Below are 20,262 nucleotides of genomic sequence, written 5' to 3'. Positions count from 1 at the left end.
GCCCTGTCGTAATCAGTGCACGGTTTTACGTTTCCTGTCGGCATTCTGCGCAGACGCAACCGGTCGGGTTTTTCACGATTCGAGGGGCACCTGTTGGACAAGCAGTCGTGGCCGAGTGGTTAAGGCGTCTGACTAGAAATCAGATTCCCTCTGGGAGCGTAGGTTTGAGTCCTACCGACTGCGTCCGATTTTTCTTTTCTTGTTTTGGAAGAAGAAGCAGAAAATATCGCGTTTTGGTACCTCGCCACACCTCACCTCTCACAGCCGTTTATAGTGCCTGTCCTTTAGATAAGGGCGATTTCCAAGCGTCAGCTTTCGCGTCAGCCGAGCAAAGTCGGGACAAGTCGGGACATACTACAGGATGGTGCAACGACGAAAAAAAAAAAACCTTAATTTAACAGCAGGAGCCCACATAATGATACGGAAAAGTTAGCGCCACTTGCGGTGGCCGGGAATCGTACCCGGATCAACTGCTTGGAAGGCAACTATGCTCAACAGTACAACACCACCGCACTGCCGCTGCTCGCAACGCCGCGCTGTGTCGGCTTCCCGCCCGCCGACGGCGGCCCACGGCTATAGGAGCTGCAGGCGCATTACGAGGTAGGAGGGTGCATCCACACGCATTCGGGCAGCGCCTCCAAGCACGCTACGTCTTTGGGCAAGACTCGTCGCCGCTGACGCAAGGTTACTCACACGATAGTGATGAACGGTCGTTTTAAGGCAGTGTAGTGGGGGACTTCGCGAGTTTAGCCCCTTTTTCGACGTCGCTGGGTGGCAATCCCAGTTTCCCTGCCGACAGCTGCTTGGAAAGCACGGGTAGCTTGTCGAGCATCTGTAGTTGAGTGGTTTGTGACTCAGTAGTGCAGTAGGCAGCGCCTAAGTCTCATAATCTTAAGGTATGCCGGCACGATTCCCGGTCGATGCATTATTTTGCTCTTGTGGCAACAATGCTGCCGCGCGGATTGCTCGCTTGAGATGGGTCAGCCTCAGGACCTTATAGCTGTATAGCTGCGGCTGCAGTTTAATCTAGAGAGTCGGGACAGCACGTGTAGCAAGACAACAGATTCTTCAGAAAGCGCAAACTGTCTATCTCTAATATGTGAGACTTACCGAGTTTCCTGCGAGGTCGTCTCCGGCGTGGCTCGGTAGCGCAGTAGGCAGCGCGTAAGTCTCATAATCTTAAGGTCGTGAGTTCGATCCTCACCCGGGGCATTCAATTTTCTGCACATCATGACTGCATTAAGGGCGTTGCTGTTGCTAGGAAACGAACTTAACTGTTGTCCGTTATCCACACGGAGTCCACGCCTCAGCGTCAAAATGTTTACTTCCAATTATGACGACGTAACAACTTTGATATTTCTCCTCCGTGTTACAAGCAAAATGCGATGCACACAGCAATGGACAGTCAATTTTGAACTGTGCGCCATGCCGGTCTGTAGGCGCGGATATGATCGCAAGCAGAGAACAGCACTGAGTCCAGATTCAGCACAAAATACAATAAGAGACGGAGTAAATCTCACCGCTGTAGAGCAAGTCCTGTGTGGTCTAGTGGCTAGGATACCTGGCTTTCACTCAACAGGTCCGGCTTCGATTCCCGGTACCGGAATGGAACTATTTGCGCACACAACGCTCCATGTTTTGGTCTTCGAACTGTCGTTGGTCGCCCTTCTTCCTTGGCTTCAACCGAACGCAATCGGGGAAAGCAGGCACGTGATGCAGTTACTGTCAGCACCGGAATAAAGGGAGAAGAGGCACTGGTCCGCTGTTGGGCTGCTACCAGCGTCAGTGAGTAGTCGGTGCAGTCGCCAGTAGCGCCAGAAGCCTACACACACCTTCCACTTAATCACGTTGCTTGAAACCGCTCCAACCACAACAAGCGAAAGCCCGGATAGCTCAGTCGGTAGAGCATTAGGCTTTTAACCTAAGGGTCCAGGGTTCGAGTCCCTGTCCGCGCGAAGATTTTAACGCTTCCATAATGGCTCGTCTCGTAGCGATAGTAGCCCTGTCGTAATCAGTGCACGGTTTTACGTTTCCTGTCGGCATTCTGCGCAGACGCAACCGGTCGGGTTTTTCACGATTCGAGGGGCACCTGTTGGACAAGCAGTCGTGGCCGAGTGGTTAAGGCGTCTGACTAGAAATCAGATTCCCTCTGGGAGCGTAGGTTTGAGTCCTACCGACTGCGTCCGATTTTTCTTTTCTTGTTTTGGAAGAAGAAGCAGAAAATATCGCGTTTTGGTACCTCGCCACACCTCACCTCTCACAGCCGTTTATAGTGCCTGTCCTTTAGATAAGGGCGATTTCCAAGCGTCAGCTTTCGCGTCAGCCGAGCAAAGTCGGGACAAGTCGGGACATACTACAGGATGGTGCAACGACGAAAAAAAAAAAACCTTAATTTAACAGCAGGAGCCCACATAATGATACGGAAAAGTTAGCGCCACTTGCGGTGGCCGGGAATCGTACCCGGATCAACTGCTTGGAAGGCAACTATGCTCAACAGTACAACACCACCGCACTGCCGCTGCTCGCAACGCCGCGCTGTGTCGGCTTCCCGCCCGCCGACGGCGGCCCACGGCTATAGGAGCTGCAGGCGCATTACGAGGTAGGAGGGTGCATCCACACGCATTCGGGCAGCGCCTCCAAGCACGCTACGTCTTTGGGCAAGACTCGTCGCCGCTGACGCAAGGTTACTCACACGATAGTGATGAACGGTCGTTTTAAGGCAGTGTAGTGGGGGACTTCGCGAGTTTAGCCCCTTTTTCGACGTCGCTGGGTGGCAATCCCAGTTTCCCTGCCGACAGCTGCTTGGAAAGCACGGGTAGCTTGTCGAGCATCTGTAGTTGAGTGGTTTGTGACTCAGTAGTGCAGTAGGCAGCGCCTAAGTCTCATAATCTTAAGGTATGCCGGCACGATTCCCGGTCGATGCATTATTTTGCTCTTGTGGCAACAATGCTGCCGCGCGGACTGCTCGCTTGAGATGGGTCAGCCTCAGGACCTTATAGCTGTATAGCTGCGGCTGCAGTTTAATCTAGAGAGTCGGGACAGCACGTGTAGCAAGACAACAGATTCTTCAGAAAGCGCAAACTGTCTATCTCTAATATGTGAGACTTACCGAGTTTCCTGCGAGGTCGTCTCCGGCGTGGCTCGGTAGCGCAGTAGGCAGCGCGTAAGTCTCATAATCTTAAGGTCGTGAGTTCGATCCTCACCCGGGGCATTCAATTTTCTGCACATCATGACTGCATTAAGGGCGTTGCTGTTGCTAGGAAACGAACTTAACTGTTGTCCGTTATCCACACGGAGTCCACGCCTCAGCGTCAAAATGTTTACTTCCAATTATGACGACGTAACAACTTTGATATTTCTCCTCCGTGTTACAAGCAAAATGCGATGCACACAGCAATGGACAGTCAATTTTGAACTGTGCGCCATGCCGGTCTGTAGGCGCGGATATGATCGCAAGCAGAGAACAGCACTGAGTCCAGATTCAGCACAAAATACAATAAGAGACGGAGTAAATCTCACCGCTGTAGAGCAAGTCCTGTGTGGTCTAGTGGCTAGGATACCTGGCTTTCACTCAACAGGTCCGGCTTCGATTCCCGGTACCGGAATGGAACTATTTGCGCACACAACGCTCCATGTTTTGGTCTTCGAACTGTCGTTGGTCGCCCTTCTTCCTTGGCTTCAACCGAACGCAATCGGGGAAAGCAGGCACGTGATGCAGTTACTGTCAGCACCGGAATAAAGGGAGAAGAGGCACTGGTCCGCTGTTGGGCTGCTACCAGCGTCAGTGAGTAGTCGGTGCAGTCGCCAGTAGCGCCAGAAGCCTACACACACCTTCCACTTAATCACGTTGCTTGAAACCGCTCCAACCACAACAAGCGAAAGCCCGGATAGCTCAGTCGGTAGAGCATTAGGCTTTTAACCTAAGGGTCCAGGGTTCGAGTCCCTGTCCGCGCGAAGATTTTAACGCTTCCATAATGGCTCGTCTCGTAGCGATAGTAGCCCTGTCGTAATCAGTGCACGGTTTTACGTTTCCTGTCGGCATTCTGCGCAGACGCAACCGGTCGGGTTTTTCACGATTCGAGGGGCACCTGTTGAACAAGCAGTCGTGGCCGAGTGGTTAAGGCGTCTGACTAGAAATCAGAATCCCTCTGGGAGCGTAGGTTCGAGTCCTACCGACTGCGTCCGATTTTTCTTTTCTTGTTTTGGAAGAAGAAGCAGAAAATATCGCGTTTTGGTACCTCGCCACACCTCACCTCTCACGCCGTTTATAGTGCCTGTCCTTTAGATAAGGGCGATTTCCAAGCGTCAGCTTTCGCGTCAGCCGAGCAAAGTCGGGACAAGTCGGGACATACTACAGGATGGTGCAACGACGAAAAAAAAAAAACCTTAATTTAACAGCAGGAGCCCACATAATGATACGGAAAAGTTAGCGCCACTTGCGGTGGCCGGGAATCGTACCCGGATCAACTGCTTGGAAGGCAACTATGCTCAACAGTACAACACCACCGCACTGCCGCTGCTCGCAACGCCGCGCTGTGTCGGCTTCCCGCCCGCCGACGGCGGCCCACGGCTATAGGAGCTGCAGGCGCAGTACGAGGTAGGAGGGTGCATCCACACGCATTCGAGCAGCGCCTCCAAGCACGCTACGTCTTTGGGCAAGACTCGTCGCCGCTGACGCAAGGTTACTCACACGATAGTGATGAACGGTCGTTTTAAGGCAGTGTAGTGGGGGACTTCGCGAGTTTAGCCCCTTTTTCGACGTCGCTGGGTGGCAATCCCAGTTTCCCTGCCGACAGCTGCTTGGAAAGCACGGGTAGCTTGTCGAGCATCTGTAGTTGAGTGGTTTGTGACTCAGTAGTGCAGTAGGCAGCGCCTAAGTCTCATAATCTTAAGGTATGCCGGCACGATTCCCGGTCGATGCATTATTTTGCTCTTGTGGCAACAATGCTGCCGCGCGGATTGCTCGCTTGAGATGGGTCAGCCTCAGGACCTTATAGCTGTATAGCTGCGGCTGCAGTTTAATCTAGAGAGTCGGGACAGCACGTGTAGCAAGACAACAGATTCTTCAGAAAGCGCAAACTGTCTATCTCTAATATGTGAGACTTACCGAGTTTCCTGCGAGGTCGTCTCCGGCGTGCCTCGGTAGCGCAGTAGGCAGCGCGTAAGTCTCATAATCTTAAGGTCGTGAGTTCGATCCTCACCCGGGGCATTCAATTTTCTGCACATCATGACTGCATTAAGGGCGTTGCTGTTGCTAGGAAACGAACTTAACTGTTGTCCGTTATCCACACGGAGTCCACGCCTCAGCGTCAAAATGTTTACTTCCAATTATGACGACGTAACAACTTTGATATTTCTCCTCCGTGTTACAAGCAAAATGCGATGCACACAGCAATGGACAGTCAATTTTGAACTGTGCGCCATGCCGGTCTGTAGGCGCGGATATGATCGCAAGCAGAGAACAGCACTGAGTCCAGATTCAGCACAAAATACAATAAGAGACGGAGTAAATCTCACCGCTGTAGAGCAAGTCCTGTGTGGTCTAGTGGCTAGGATACCTGGCTTTCACTCAACAGGTCCGGCTTCGATTCCCGGTACCGGAACGGAACTATTTGCGCACACAACGCTCCATGTTTTGGTCTTCGAACTGTCGTTGGTCGCCCTTCTTCCTTGGCTTCAACCGAACGCAATCGGGGAAAGCAGGCACGTGATGCAGTTACTGTCAGCACCGGAATAAAGGGAGAAGAGGCACTGGTCCGCTGTTGGGCTGCTACCAGCGTCAGTGAGTAGTCGGTGCAGTCGCCAGTAGCGCCAGAAGCCTACACACACCTTCCACTTAATCACGTTGCTTGAAACCGCTCCAACCACAACAAGCGAAAGCCCGGATAGCTCAGTCGGTAGAGCATTAGGCTTTTAACCTAAGGGTCCAGGGTTCGAGTCCCTGTCCGCGCGAAGATTTTAACGCTTCCATAATGGCTCGTCTCGTAGCGATAGTAGCCCTGTCGTAATCAGTGCACGGTTTTACGTTTCCTGTCGGCATTCTGCGCAGACGCAACCGGTCGGGTTTTTCACGATTCGAGGGGCACCTGTTGGACAAGCAGTCGTGGCCGAGTGGTTAAGGCGTCTGACTAGAAATCAGAATCCCTCTGGGAGCGTAGGTTCGAGTCCTACCGACTGCGTCGGATTTTTCTTTTCTTGTTTTGGAAGAAGAAGCAGAAAATATCGCGTTTTGGTACCTCGCCACACCTCACCTCTCACAGCCGTTTATAGTGCCTGTCCTTTAGATAAGGGCGATTTCCAAGCGTCAGCTTTCGCGTCAGCCGAGCAAAGTCGGGACAAGTCGGGACATACTACAGGATGGTGCAACGACGAAAAAAAAAAAACCTTAATTTAACAGCAGGAGCCCACATAATGATACGGAAAAGTTAGCGCCACTTGCGGTGGCCGGGAATCGTACCCGGATCAACTGCTTGGAAGGCAACTATGCTCAACAGTACAACACCACCGCACTGCCGCTGCTCGCAACGCCGCGCTGTGTCGGCTTCCCGCCCGCCGACGGCGGCCCACGGCTATAGGAGCTGCAGGCGCATTACGAGGTAGGAGGGTGCATCCACACGCATTCGGGCAGCGCCTCCAAGCACGCTACGTCTTTGGGCAAGACTCGTCGCCGCTGACGCAAGGTTACTCACACGATAGTGATGAACGGTCGTTTTAAGGCAGTGTAGTGGGGGACTTCGCGAGTTTAGCCCCTTTTTCGACGTCGCTGGGTGGCAATCCCAGTTTCCCTGCCGACAGCTGCTTGGAAAGCACGGGTAGCTTGTCGAGCATCTGTAGTTGAGTGGTTTGTGACTCAGTAGTGCAGTAGGCAGCGCCTAAGTCTCATAATCTTAAGGTATGCCGGCACGATTCCCGGTCGATGCATTATTTTGCTCTTGTGGCAACAATGCTGCCGCGCGGATTGCTCGCTTGAGATGGGTCAGCCTCAGGACCTTATAGCTGTATAGCTGCGGCTGCAGTTTAATCTAGAGAGTCGGGACAGCACGTGTAGCAAGACAACAGATTCTTCAGAAAGCGCAAACTGTCTATCTCTAATATGTGAGACTTACCGAGTTTCCTGCGAGGTCGTCTCCGGCGTGCCTCGGTAGCGCATTCTGGCTTTAGCCGTCGCCGCGGTCGGACGTGCTTGTTGTTTACTCCGCGTACGTTAGCGCTATCGCCGGTGTTTTGGTGTTTACGTGAAGTTAGCTGTACATTTTCGCTGTTATTTTTTGAGTGGTGTCTCTGATAAGTGTTTTTATAGTGCTTTCGTCCGTTCCACGTTTTGTGCTTCGCCGCAATTTCGGTTGTTGCCGGAATTTCGTCGGAACCGACGACCATGTCTGACACCGTCAGGAAGAATACTTTAGTCTTCTCGTTCGAGAAAGAAACACGGCCGGTCCAACCCACTGCGCTGGAAATCCACGATTGGCTGACTGAGGTAATCGGTATAAATTCTGACTCTGTTCATACCACGCAATTAGATGCTGAAAAATACTGTGTTTTTGTTAAATTTCTGAACTCAGTGACAGTCGATAAGTTGCTTGCAAAATGGGGTAATTCCGTCGAATTTGTTCACCGAGACGGTTCAAAAAGTAATGTCTCTGTACGAAAAGCTGATATCATGTACACCAATGTCAGGATTTTGAATGTTCCAATTGAAATTGATAATCAGTTGATCAAGGACGCTCTATCTAAATATGGCGAAGTTAAATCTATCTATAACGAAAGATGGTCGAAGCTATACAAGATACAGTGTTTTAATGGCATTAGATCCGTTGAAATGGAGGTGAAAGCCAACATTCCGTCCCATATATCCGTTGCAGGCCATAAAGCACATGTTGTGTATTCTGGTCAGGAGCGCACGTGCAATATTTGCAATGAGACAGGTCATTTCCGACAAGATTGTCCGCGCCGTGTTTTTGTTCTTCGGAACAATCTAACACAGCGTCAAAAACTGACCCTCAGCGATGTCTTACCAAATAGCACTTCCCTTCTTTCGGTTAACGACAGTGGTGCATGTACTTCTGCAGTGCCCGCCATAACTACTACGGAGTTCCCTCCCCTGAGCGTCATTACATCACACCCTTCTGTTCCCGATTGCGATCTCCAGAATAAGAAGCGACCGTTGGAAACGACCGATGACGGCTCGGACGGCGAGTCCGCCCGTAATTCGCCTTCCACCCGCAAGCAGAAGCAGTGTAATGCGGATGTGCTCGAGGAAACAACCAGTACATGTATTGACGTGACGACAGCCGCTGAGGCAACCCGGCCGCTGTCGGCGGCTGAACAGGTACAAACGGTCCACGGAGGGGACGCAGTAACGATTGTCGCGGAGACGGATGAGGCGCACTCCGAAGCACAGGAGGTGACGGAGCGGAACCCAACTCAAGAACTTACAGACCCACAAACCGCCGACTCAGTCAGTGCTCTGGAGCTAGTGACGGAAGAACAAGGAAATGGCACTCGTAAAAAGGACGCTGTTGAGGCAGCTTCGGTCACAACGGTGGTAAAGATAGACAATCCGACTGACGGCGCGTTGAACCAAGATGTCCGAAGACGCCGACTCAAACCGCAACCTACTCTCAAAGCTTCCCGTAACCAAAGCAAACAACAACCAGCACAAGAGGAAGCGACGGCCAAGAACGTCTTGTATGAAATCATCACGGAAAGACCTAAGGAGGTACCTTCAAGTGACATTAGTGATGCAAAGCCCCTCGGTAAAACTAAAACCCGAGATGTTCGGAATCCTGCACCACAATGAGGCTGTAAGATGAAAAAAAAAAAAAAGGATTTTGTTGAACCAATTTCATTTCTAATTGTACTACTGTCTTAGTCATATTTCAGAGGAACCAGATGAAGTGTTTACCGAGCTTCAAATACTGACTATTCTTTTAGATGTTTGTTTAAGCGGAGTCGTTTCTCCCTTCTAGAAGCTGCACATCTCTTTTCTTTTTTTTTTATTAATATTTTGTTATCTTTTTAATCACTTATTTACTTTTTATGCAAACTAAATGTCCCAGGCATATACAATTACGACTATCAATATTAACAGGATTACATCCGTGACTAAAGTTACAGCGCTCAAGGATTATTTATATGAGTCAGGGACGGACATTGCTTTCCTACAGGAAGTAGTGCTGACTAATCTTACAGTGCCTGGATATTTGGCGATTTTAAATGTCTCACTTGACACCAACGTCGGTACAGCAATTTTAGTCAGGGAGGGGATTCCTGTCTCGGATATCGAGAGGTTGGACTCCGGCAGAGCGATAGGTATAAAAGTCTTTGGTTCTACCCTTATCAATCTGTATGCCCCTTCTGGCACATCCAATAGAATGGACAGAGCACAGTTCTATAAAGAAGAAATCATTTATTTATTACGGAAAAACCCAAAAGATCTTATAATAGGCGGTGATTTTAATTGTGTGATAAATAAGAAAGACCAGGTTCCGAATTTTAATAACTGCACTGAACTGAAGCGTTTCGTCACTGTTTTACAGCTTAAAGATGCTTGGGAAATAATGTATCCCACAATTGTGGCATTTACATTCCTAGGTCCTCACTCACGTAGCAGGATCGACAGACTCTACATATCGCAAAGTCTAGTTAGCTCCTTCATTAAAGCAGAGACGATTCCAGTTTACTTTTCTGATCATAGCTCCGTGCTAGCTTCCATCAACCTTACTGCGCAACCCACTCGCCGTTTTAGAAGTTCATGGCACCTTAATACGTCACTGATGCAGGACGACGGATTAGAAGAAAGTTTGACAGAAGCGTGGGCATTGTGCCTCCGCTCTGCAGATAGACACGTCTCAGTACTAGACTGGTGGTGCAACAGGGCAAAGCCTAAACTGAGAAAAGTTCTCATCCAGTATAGTGTACAACGATCGAAAGACTTGAAAAATTCCATAGAATTTTATTATACCATGCTGCGAAATTTATATGAGCAGGCAAACACTTCCAACGTCCGTCTGGCAGATATCAAGCAAACTAAGGCCAAATTGCTCAGTCTTAAAAGACAGCAGATGGAGGGTCTGAAATTAAAATCCAAGGCTAAGACAGTCGTGGAGGATGAACATGCTTCCTTGTACCATCTACTGAAGCACGAAAGAAACAGGAGACGCACCTTCATTGATGGACTTCAGTCTGAAACTGGCGAGACACTCACGACTCAGAGAGACATCGTCAATGCAGTGCACAAATATTACGAAGACCTATACACTGCCAACCCGTTATGTGAAGAGTCCTTCGATGAGTTCCTTAATCCCATAACTCCACAGGTCTCGGACGAGGAAAACGAAGACCTTCTCGTTGAGTGTACTAACGAAGATATCCACAGAATCATCTGCAAATCTCCTCTGAGGAAATCGCCGGGACCGGATGGTTTGCCTGTTGAATTTTATAAACGATACTGGCCACTGATTGGTGACATGTTTACCCGAATGACGAACGAGGTGCTTCAGGGAAAGCATTTACCTGCTGTTTTTAAAGAGAGCACAATAGTACTAATCCCAAAAAATGCTGCAAAAAGAAACCTCAACAACTTTCGTCCTATCTCCCTGTTAAACTCCGATTATAAAATCATCGGCAGAATTTTAAACAACAGACTCTCACAGTTGGCCAAAAAGATAGTAAGTCCATACCAGTCCTGTGTGCCTACCAAGAGCATTTTCAAAAGCATAGCTGAATATAGAGATATAATTGCAATCACTGCTGTGACCACCATAAAATGTGCTATCATGTTTATTGACTTCCAGAAAGCATTTGATCGTGTGGATCATAGATTCCTTAGTGCCACACTGAACAAAATAGGTTTTAATGAGCGAGTCGTAAGTGTGATCAGAAATGTTGCAACAGGCATCAGCGCTTGTATATCAGTTAACTGCCAGAGGACAAAGCAGATTCAGATCAGGCGCGGCGTTCCTCAAGGAAGCCCCCTCTCCATGTTCCTATTCGTGCTTTCATTAGAACCTTTCCTCCGCAGTGTTCATGCCACTCTAACTGGCATCACATTATCTGGTCACCGAACAGTCATAAACGCCTATGCCGATGATGTCGGAGTCGTCCTGCGAAATTCCGACGACATTTTGAAATTGGAAACGCTAATTAAAAAGTACTGTAGAGTCTCCGGAGCAGGTGTCAACGCAAACAAAAGCAAACTCCTAAACCTGCGGGGTTTTCAACATACCACCTTAGCCTGGGCCACAATGGTCACCCGATGCAAAGCACTAGGAATAACACTGACACCTTGTCCGTTAAAAATGGCAGCTATCAATTGGAGAAATACGTCGGGACAACTTCTTGGAACAACAAGAGAAAACCTCCATCGTAACATGAACCAAGTTCAGAGGGTGATTTTCATTAACCACTGCATTCTCTCCAGGAGTTACTTTATAGCACAGATCTTCCCACTACCGAAAATGATTGGAAAAAAGATAATGTCTACCATTGCCAGCTATCTTTGGAGAGGGGATATATTCAGAGTCGACGCACGAACTGCGACCTTAGATCCCAGGAATGGAGGTTTGGGGTTAGTTGACATCAGAAATAAGGCGTCTGCGCTTTTTATAAAAAGGACCGCCACTATCCTTAGCGATCACGCTGATAGCATTACAACTAAATTATTTGAAGTTGTCAGGCCTGCCAGTTTACAGGCGCCGGTGAATGTGCAAAAAATAAATAACCGGCTCCAGTACGTTCGTGTATATTTTGTGGAATTCAGCTATCTCGGCGGTGTCATCATCAACTCACGACGGATCACGGCCCGCGATATTCTGTGCCATCGAAAGAAAACGGAGGGGAGAAACAAATTGGAAAGTAAATACCCACACACTGATTGGGACGCCATATGGAAAAATATTAATATGCGTGGTCTACCATCGGACGTCAAGTCAGCGTGGTATAAAACAGTGAATGAGACCGTAAGCACCAATGAAAGGTTACATGCAATCGGCGTTAGCGACACGAACCTATGTCTCAAATGTAAATTGATCGACACGTTAGTGCACAGATTCACGTGCGGTGGCAACCTACAACTCTGTAATTGGATTAGGGAACAACTGGCTTTTCTTACGAGATCTTCGGTGGAAAATTTTCCCCCTGTTACATTCCTCAGGCCTCAGACTTGCTATTTTCCAGCAGCAAAAAACAACTCGGTCCATTGGTTAATGGGACACTATGTGAATTACGTAATTAATCACCTGGGAAATGACAATTCCACTGATTTTTACATGTACTTGAAGTGTGCTTTTTATAACGCCCTGAAATATAAAGACCACAAGAAAAACTACGGCAATATGCTTAAAATTGTATTCGAGCGACTGGGCATTGGTTGACAAGCCAACGAGATAAACAAAAATCGTTTATTTAAGCGAAACGACGCTTAAACAAAAACAATTGGGGAGAAGTACAATTTTACAGTTTCATATTACAATCACTTATCCTCTGCTGGCAAAGAAGGCTATTTTGTTTATTGCACAGAAGAAGCCGAAGCCGAAAGCCAGTATCGCAGGGTTAAAGATAAATTGTTTTCTTATACATTCATTTTATGACTGAGAAGGAAGTCTCATTTGTTTCCATGGAAGGGAACATACTTTTTTTTTATTATTATTATTAATCTCAAGAAGGAAAGGAGGCTATGGAATTAGTGCCTTAACATAAAATTCCTTCTTCACATTCCATGAAGATTTTTCTTTTACAATAAAAAAATAACAAACAAAAAAAAATAATAATAATAACAATAAAAAAACTAAACAGAAATAAAAAAAAATAATATACAGGTTCAGGGTCCACTACTTCCTACAACTTTATTATATATTACAAAGAAGTATGCTAGGTTGCCGAGAAGCAGTGGATGAAAAAAAAAAAAAAAAAAAAAAAAAAAAAAAAAAAAAAAAAAAAAAGCACTAAAGCTATAACCTTCAATCTCTATTGCCTCGGCATGACATAAATTTTTTGTTTCAAATGAAGCATCTTTTGGTTCAGGATTTCGAAGGCAAAGCAGCATATATCTACGTATACACAAGATGTAAAATTTCTTATTTAAAACTATGATAAAGACACGCCTCAGCAACAGGACTGGGTGGAGACATCGCGGCCAGGCCTCGAGATTTTGACCCCTGCCCGCTTTGCCTCCGCCTGCCTCATGCTGCCAAATATAAAAAAAAAAAAAAAAGTTGGTAGAGCGTTCGCTTGGCATGTGAAAAGTCCAGGGTTCAAGCGGCGGCGCCTCCATTTTTTGTGGTCAGTGCATGGTAAGTGTTGGTCGCGGCGAACCTAAAGGCACGCAAGATGTTGCAAAGCCAGCGTCACAGACTGATATGATGTATACTGACGTAAGGAGAGCAAGATGTAAGTGTGGGGACCGGCTGTTATCGAGGTGTCGTCGAGTGCAGATCTGTCTTAGGTATCGCGGCTTAACCTCATTGAAGTCTAGAGGGTGGACAACAAGTTGGTCTTACTCAGAGCGGTGTCCGAATTCTATTTTCGACGTTATACGTGCCACTTTCATTTTGGCCAACTACGATTCGATACAGAATGCACGAAACCTGAAAGACACCCTAACGGATACATAGAGAGTAGTGTTTGTCTGCTGAACAATAAAAAAAAAAAAAAAAAAGTAGCGCAGTAGGCAGCGCGTAAGTCTCATAATCGTAAGGTCGTGAGTTCGATCCTCACCCGGGGCATTCAATTTTCTGCACATCATGACTGCATTAAGGGCGTTGCTGTTGCTAGGAAACGAACTTAACTGTTGTCCGTTATCCACACGGAGTCCACGCCTCAGCGTCAAAATGTTTACTTCCAATTATGACGACGTAACAACTTTGATATTTCTCCTCCGTGTTACAAGCAAAATGCGATGCACACAGCAATGGACAGTCAATTTTGAACTGTGCGCCATGCCGGTCTGTAGGCGCGGATATGATCGCAAGCAGAGAACAGCACTGAGTCCAGATTCAGCACAAAATACAATAAGAGACGGAGTAAATCTCACCGCTGTAGAGCAAGTCCTGTGTGGTCTAGTGGCTAGGATACCTGGCTTTCACTCAACAGGTCCGGCTTCGATTCCCGGTACCGGAACGGAACTATTTGCGCACACAACGCTCCATGTTTTGGTCTTCGAACTGTCGTTGGTCGCCCTTCTTCCTTGGCTTCAACCGAACGCAATCGGGGAAAGCAGGCACGTGATGCAGTTACTGTCAGCACCGGAATAAAGGGAGAAGAGGCACTGGTCCGCTGTTGGGCTGCTACCAGCGTCAGTGAGTAGTCGGTGCAGTCGCCAGTAGCGCCAGAAGCCTACACACACCTTCCACTTAATCACGTTGCTTGAAACCGCTCCAACCACAACAAGCGAAAGCCCGGATAGCTCAGTCGGTAGAGCATTAGGCTTTTAACCTAAGGGTCCAGGGTTCGAGTCCCTGTCCGCGCGAAGATTTTAACGCTTCCATAATGGCTCGTCTCGTAGCGATAGTAGCCCTGTCGTAATCAGTGCACGGTTTTACGTTTCCTGTCGGCATTCTGCGCAGACGCAACCGGTCGGGTTTTTCACGATTCGAGAGGCACCTGTTGGACAAGCAGTCGTGGCCGAGTGGTTAAGGCGTCTGACTAGAAATCAGAATCCCTCTGGGAGCGTAGGTTCGAGTCCTACCGACTGCGTCCGATTTTTCTTTTCTTGTTTTGGAAGAAGAAGCAGAAAATATCGCGTTTTGGTACCTCGCCACACCTCACCTCTCACGCCGTTTATAGTGCCTGTCCTTTAGATAAGGGCGATTTCCAAGCGTCAGCTTTCGCGTCAGCCGAGCAAAGTCGGGACAAGTCGGGACATACTACAGGATGGTGCAACGACGAAAAAAAAAAACCTTAATTTAACAGCAGGAGCCCACATAATGATACGGAAAAGTTAGCGCCACTTGCGGTGGCCGGGAATCGTACCCGGATCAACTGCTTGGAAGGCAACTATGCTCAACAGTACAACACCACCGCACTGCCGCTGCTCGCAACGCCGCGCTGTGTCGGCTTCCCGCCCGCCGACGGCGGCCCACGGCTATAGGAGCTGCAGGCGCATTACGAGGTAGGAGGGTGCATCCACACGCATTCGGGCAGCGCCTCCAAGCACGCTACGTCTTTGGGCAAGACTCGTCGCCGCTGACGCAAGGTTACTCACACGATAGTGATGAACGGTCGTTTTAAGGCAGTGTAGTGGGGGACTTCGCGAGTTTAGCCCCTTTTTCGACGTCGCTGGGTGGCAATCCCAGTTTCCCTGCCGACAGCTGCTTGGAAAGCACGGGTAGCTTGTCGAGCATCTGTAGTTGAGTGGTTTGTGACTCAGTAGTGCAGTAGGCAGCGCCTAAGTCTCATAATCTTAAGGTATGCCGGCACGATTCCCGGTCGATGCATTATTTTGCTCTTGTGGCAACAATGCTGCCGCGCGGATTGCTCGCTTGAGATGGGTCAGCCTCAGGACCTTATAGCTGTATAGCTGCGGCTGCAGTTTAATCTAGAGAGTCGGGACAGCACGTGTAGCAAGACAACAGATTCTTCAGAAAGCGCAAACTGTCTATCTCTAATATGTGAGACTTACCGAGTTTCCTGCGAGGTCGTCTCCGGCGTGCCTCGGTAGCGCAGTAGGCAGCGCGTAAGTCTCATAATCTTAAGGTCGTGAGTTCGATCCTCACCCGGGGCATTCAATTTTCTGCACATCATGACTGCATTAAGGGCGTTGCTGTTGCTAGGAAACGAACTTAACTGTTGTCCGTTATCCACACGGAGTCCACGCCTCAGCGTCAAAATGTTTACTTCCAATTATGACGACGTAACAACTTTGATATTTCTCCTCCGTGTTACAAGCAAAATGCGATGCACACAGCAATGGACAGTCAATTTTGAACTGTGCGCCATGCCGGTCTGTAGGCGCGGATATGATCGCAAGCAGAGAACAGCACTGAGTCCAGATTCAGCACAAAATACAATAAGAGACGGAGTAAATCTCACCGCTGTAGAGCAAGTCCTGTGTGGTCTAGTGGCTAGGATACCTGGCTTTCACTCAACAGGTCCGGCTTCGATTCCCGGTACCGGAACGGAACTATTTGCGCACACAACGCTCCATGTTTTGGTCTTCGAACTGTCGTTGGTCGCCCTTCTTCCTTGGCTTCAACCGAACGCAATCGGGGAAAGCAGGCACGTGATGCAGTTACTGTCAGCACCGGAATAAAGGGAGAAGAGGCACTGGTCCGCTGTTGGGCTGCTACCAGCGTCAGTGAGTAGTCGGTGCAGTCGCCAGTAGCGCCAGAAGCCTACACACACCTTTCACTTAATCACGTTGCTTGAAACCGCTCCAACCACAACAAGCGAAAGCCCGGATAGCTCAGTCGGTAGAGCATTAGGCTTTTAACCTAAGGGTCCAGGGTTCGAGTCCCTGTCCGGGCGAAGATTTTAACGCTTCCGTAATGGCTCGTCTCGTAGCGATAGTAGCCCTGTCGTAATCAGTGCACGGTTTTACGTTTCCTGTCGGCATTCTGCGCAGACGCAACCGGTCGGGTTTTTCACGATTCGAGGGGCACCTGTTGGACAAGCAGTCGTGGCCGAGTGTTTAAGGCGTCTGACTAGAAATCAGATTCCCTCTGGGAGCGTAGGTTCGAGTCCTACCGACTGCGTCCGATTTTTCTTTTCTTGTTTTGGAAGAAGAAGCAGAAAATATCGCGTTTTGGTACCTCGCCACACCTCACCTCTCACAGCCGTTTATAGTGCCTGTCCTTTAGATAAGGGCGATTTCCAAGCGTCAGCTTTCGCGTCAGCCGAGCAAAGTCGGGACAAGTCGGGACATACTACAGGATGGTGCAACGACGAAAAAAAAAAACCTTAATTTAACAGCAGGAGCCCACATAATGATACGGAAAAGTTAGCGCCACTTGCGGTGGCCGGGAATCGTACCCGGATCAACTGCTTGGAAGGCAACTATGCTCAACAGTACAACACCACCGCACTGCCGCTGCTCGCAACGCCGCGCTGTGTCGGCTTCCCGCCCGCCGACGGCGGCCCACGGCTATAGGAGCTGCAGGCGCATTACGAGGTAGGAGGGTGCATCCACACGCATTCGGGCAGCGCCTCCAAGCACGCTACGTCTTTGGGCAAGACTCGTCGCCGCTGACGCAAGGTTACTCACACGATAGTGATGAACGGTCGTTTTAAGGCAGTGTAGTGGGGGACTTCGCGAGTTTAGCCCCTTTTTCGACGTCGCTGGGTGGCAATCCCAGTTTCCCTGCCGACAGCTGCTTGGAAAGCACGGGTAGCTTGTCGAGCATCTGTAGTTGAGTGGTTTGTGACTCAGTAGTGCAGTAGGCAGCGCCTAAGTCTCATAATCTTAAGGTATGCCGGCACGATTCCCGGTCGATGCATTATTTTGCTCTTGTGGCAACAATGCTGCCGCGCGGATTGCTCGCTTGAGATGGGTCAGCCTCAGGACCTTATAGCTGTATAGCTGCGGCTGCAGTTTAATCTAGAGAGTCGGGACAGCACGTGTAGCAAGACAACAGATTCTTCAGAAAGCGCAAACTGTCTATCTCTAATATGTGAGACTTACCGAGTTTCCTGCGAGGTCGTCTCCGGCGTGCCTCGGTAGCGCAGTAGGCAGCGCGTAAGTCTCATAATCTTAAGGTCGTGAGTTCGATCCTCACCCGGGGCATTCAATTTTCTGCACATCATGACTGCATTAAGGGCGTTGCTGTTGCTAGGAAACGAACTTAACTGTTGTCCGTTATCCACACGGAGTCCACGCCTCAGCGTCAAAATGTTTACTTCCAATTATGACGACGTAACAACTTTGATATTTCTCCTCCGTGTTACAAGCAAAATGCGATGCACACAGCAATGGACAGTCAATTTTGAACTGTGCGCCATGCCGGTCTGTAGGCGCGGATATGATCGCAAGCAGAGAACAGCACTGAGTCCAGATTCAGCACAAAATACAATAAGAGACGGAGTAAATCTCACCGCTGTAGAGCAAGTCCTGTGTGGTCTAGTGGCTAGGATACCTGGCTTTCACTCAACAGGTCCGGCTTCGATTCCCGGTACCGGAACGGAACTATTTGCGCACACAACGCTCCATGTTTTGGTCTTCGAACTGTCGTTGGTCGCCCTTCTTCCTTGGCTTCAACCGAACGCAATCGGGGAAAGCAGGCACGTGATGCAGTTACTGTCAGCACCGGAATAAAGGGAGAAGAGGCACTGGTCCGCTGTTGGGCTGCTACCAGCGTCAGTGAGTAGTCGGTGCAGTCGCCAGTAGCGCCAGAAGCCTACACACACTGAAGCAAAGCAAGCGCTGTATCATGTATAAGATACAGAGGCGAGCGAGTGCACGGGACTTACCCTAGTTCACTGCTAGTAGCGTCACGTCATCGTAACGCGCCTGCATATAGTATTGCACCACATTTAACATAAAAGTAAAAATTAAGATTTGTGTGTAAAACTTTGTTAAAGTATAGTTCTATGTAATAATGTTTCAGGTAACAAATCTTAATGTTATAAAATTAGTAGTTTACGTAAAATTCACGTTTTGAAAGAAAAATAGGAGGCGCTAAATAATGACGCTAGGAAGCCAAAATTTGGTGAGAAGGTGCAGTAAGAAGTCATTAATGAGTGGTGCTGGTTTCCAAAACCATAAAACTAAAATTGATTCCAGAATCCGCGTTTTTCGGAAAAATCAGAGGCGCGAAATAATAGAGCTACAATATTGAAAATTGGTAGGATGCTTCAGTTCACCCTAATAATAATAATGGAAATACCACAATCAGTTACCTCTTCTAGTTTTTTAGTAATTTAGTAAAAACTACTTTTGTGAGTAAAATGTACATAAGCATTATAGATTAAGTACTTTAAATTTTAATGATAAAACAAATTCTTTAAGACCAATGATCAGATAGGACAATTAACAAAGCTACACCAAGTTTTAGTCTTGTAGCATAATTAACAGCTGATACAAGTCTTGATGAAGCTATGGTTCAGAGGTAACAATCTACCGTTAGTTCCATTGTAAAAATTCTAGAGAGTAAAGTTTTAATTTTAGCGGGCTGAGATTTTCTACGTGCTTCTGTACTGCTCAGATGTATGTATACAAAAATTGAGAAGTTTGTAAAGCTATTATTAAATGTGATATTTAAGATTATTTGGAGGCCGCAGGCATCTGCATATGACCGGAAAGAACAGATGCTCTCTTGGCGGTACGCGCCGGAGCTATATAAAAAGAGCGGCAGAGGCAGTAGTAAGCTCACTCCGCATTAGACCAACGCCTAGTCCACGCGAGCTTAACGTCCGATCGCGCCTCGCCTCGGGTGACGTCATAGTGGGCTGTGACATGCGCGTACTTAGCAATGTAAACGGACATTGAAAATCGCGAGGACTGTACACCGTCCTGGATCGTTTAGACTTCGGTAACAAACTGTTATTGTGCCGTCCGTGTGAAGTATAATTCCGCGTGGCAAGTGGTGACTAAATCCACTTTTAAGGCGAGCATTAATCTTTTTTTTTAACATTATTGCGAACTATTAATAGAGCACCGTTAGTTAGAGTAATGAACTATTCGGGAGGAACTTGCTGTAGAAGTCGCCTCTGAACTATTAAACGATTGGCTGAATTAACAATATTTAATGTCTTTAGCATTTTCAGAAGTTTCGAGTAATTTGTGTGAGCCTTTAAGATAATAAAATCTTGTTTGGAACTTTAAATTTTATTGAAGCAGCCCTAATCCCGTGAAGAACTATGGATATTTTTCGTTTAGCTGGGCTGTACAGGAATGTGGCCGTGCAGACTGGGAACTAAGGTCAGTAAGTTTCCCTTCGCTTTCTGACTGGCCACCAAATTAGTTGCCAGGCTCGCGTGATTTAAGGTGGCAATGTTCAACTTTCATTCAACATTAAACAACGACTTCTTCGCCGTCCCACATATGTTGCATCGGCAATAGTCTGTTACGTGAAATGAACATTCAAACAACCCATTCGACAACTTCTTCGCCGCCCCACATATGGTGCTTATCGGCCGGGAAAACTGAATTAAAAGCAAATAAAAGTGCTCGATGTGTGAAAGCGATTGGTATAAATTAACGAACTCGGTAGGCAATAACAGGACACTGAATTGAACTAGTGTGGGAACAGTGTTACCAGTAAAGGCAGGTGTAGTGTATAAACAATAAGTGTCTACCGCTGTACGTTGGTTAGTGACGATGGTGAGGAA

At 48.0% G+C, this 20,262-nt stretch overlaps 16 non-coding genes across 16 annotated transcripts; all 16 read left to right on the top strand.

Moving 5' to 3' along the window:
• The first annotated feature begins 101 nt into the window (after positions 1-101).
• On the top strand, positions 102-183 carry Trnas-aga (transfer RNA serine (anticodon AGA)). The gene has a single exon. It is a non-coding gene; the product is annotated as a tRNA-Ser (tRNA).
• A 956-nt stretch (positions 184-1,139) lies between these two features.
• Trnam-cau (transfer RNA methionine (anticodon CAU)) lies at positions 1,140-1,212 on the top strand. The gene has a single exon. It is a non-coding gene; the product is annotated as a tRNA-Met (tRNA).
• Positions 1,213-1,882: 670 nt separating this feature from the next.
• On the top strand, positions 1,883-1,955 carry Trnak-uuu (transfer RNA lysine (anticodon UUU)). The gene has a single exon. It is a non-coding gene; the product is annotated as a tRNA-Lys (tRNA).
• Positions 1,956-2,100: 145 nt separating this feature from the next.
• On the top strand, positions 2,101-2,182 carry Trnas-aga (transfer RNA serine (anticodon AGA)). The gene has a single exon. It is a non-coding gene; the product is annotated as a tRNA-Ser (tRNA).
• Positions 2,183-3,138: 956 nt separating this feature from the next.
• Trnam-cau (transfer RNA methionine (anticodon CAU)) lies at positions 3,139-3,211 on the top strand. The gene has a single exon. It is a non-coding gene; the product is annotated as a tRNA-Met (tRNA).
• A 670-nt stretch (positions 3,212-3,881) lies between these two features.
• Trnak-uuu (transfer RNA lysine (anticodon UUU)) lies at positions 3,882-3,954 on the top strand. Its single transcript has one exon. It is a non-coding gene; the product is annotated as a tRNA-Lys (tRNA).
• Positions 3,955-4,099: 145 nt separating this feature from the next.
• On the top strand, positions 4,100-4,181 carry Trnas-aga (transfer RNA serine (anticodon AGA)). Its single transcript has one exon. It is a non-coding gene; the product is annotated as a tRNA-Ser (tRNA).
• A 955-nt stretch (positions 4,182-5,136) lies between these two features.
• Trnam-cau (transfer RNA methionine (anticodon CAU)) lies at positions 5,137-5,209 on the top strand. The gene has a single exon. It is a non-coding gene; the product is annotated as a tRNA-Met (tRNA).
• Positions 5,210-5,879: 670 nt separating this feature from the next.
• On the top strand, positions 5,880-5,952 carry Trnak-uuu (transfer RNA lysine (anticodon UUU)). Its single transcript has one exon. It is a non-coding gene; the product is annotated as a tRNA-Lys (tRNA).
• A 145-nt stretch (positions 5,953-6,097) lies between these two features.
• Trnas-aga (transfer RNA serine (anticodon AGA)) lies at positions 6,098-6,179 on the top strand. The gene has a single exon. It is a non-coding gene; the product is annotated as a tRNA-Ser (tRNA).
• Positions 6,180-14,394: 8,215 nt separating this feature from the next.
• Positions 14,395-14,467, top strand: Trnak-uuu (transfer RNA lysine (anticodon UUU)). The gene has a single exon. It is a non-coding gene; the product is annotated as a tRNA-Lys (tRNA).
• Positions 14,468-14,612: 145 nt separating this feature from the next.
• Positions 14,613-14,694, top strand: Trnas-aga (transfer RNA serine (anticodon AGA)). Its single transcript has one exon. It is a non-coding gene; the product is annotated as a tRNA-Ser (tRNA).
• Positions 14,695-15,648: 954 nt separating this feature from the next.
• Trnam-cau (transfer RNA methionine (anticodon CAU)) lies at positions 15,649-15,721 on the top strand. The gene has a single exon. It is a non-coding gene; the product is annotated as a tRNA-Met (tRNA).
• Positions 15,722-16,391: 670 nt separating this feature from the next.
• On the top strand, positions 16,392-16,464 carry Trnak-uuu (transfer RNA lysine (anticodon UUU)). The gene has a single exon. It is a non-coding gene; the product is annotated as a tRNA-Lys (tRNA).
• A 145-nt stretch (positions 16,465-16,609) lies between these two features.
• Trnas-aga (transfer RNA serine (anticodon AGA)) lies at positions 16,610-16,691 on the top strand. Its single transcript has one exon. It is a non-coding gene; the product is annotated as a tRNA-Ser (tRNA).
• Positions 16,692-17,646: 955 nt separating this feature from the next.
• On the top strand, positions 17,647-17,719 carry Trnam-cau (transfer RNA methionine (anticodon CAU)). The gene has a single exon. It is a non-coding gene; the product is annotated as a tRNA-Met (tRNA).
• Positions 17,720-20,262: the final 2,543 nt, after the last annotated feature.

Source organism: Schistocerca gregaria, chromosome 3 (assembly GCF_023897955.1).
Source record: "Schistocerca gregaria isolate iqSchGreg1 chromosome 3, iqSchGreg1.2, whole genome shotgun sequence".
NCBI lineage: Eukaryota > Metazoa > Arthropoda > Insecta > Orthoptera > Acrididae > Schistocerca > Schistocerca gregaria.
Note: the sequence above shows the minus strand (reverse complement) of the source record. Positions and strands in the feature narration are given on the sequence as shown.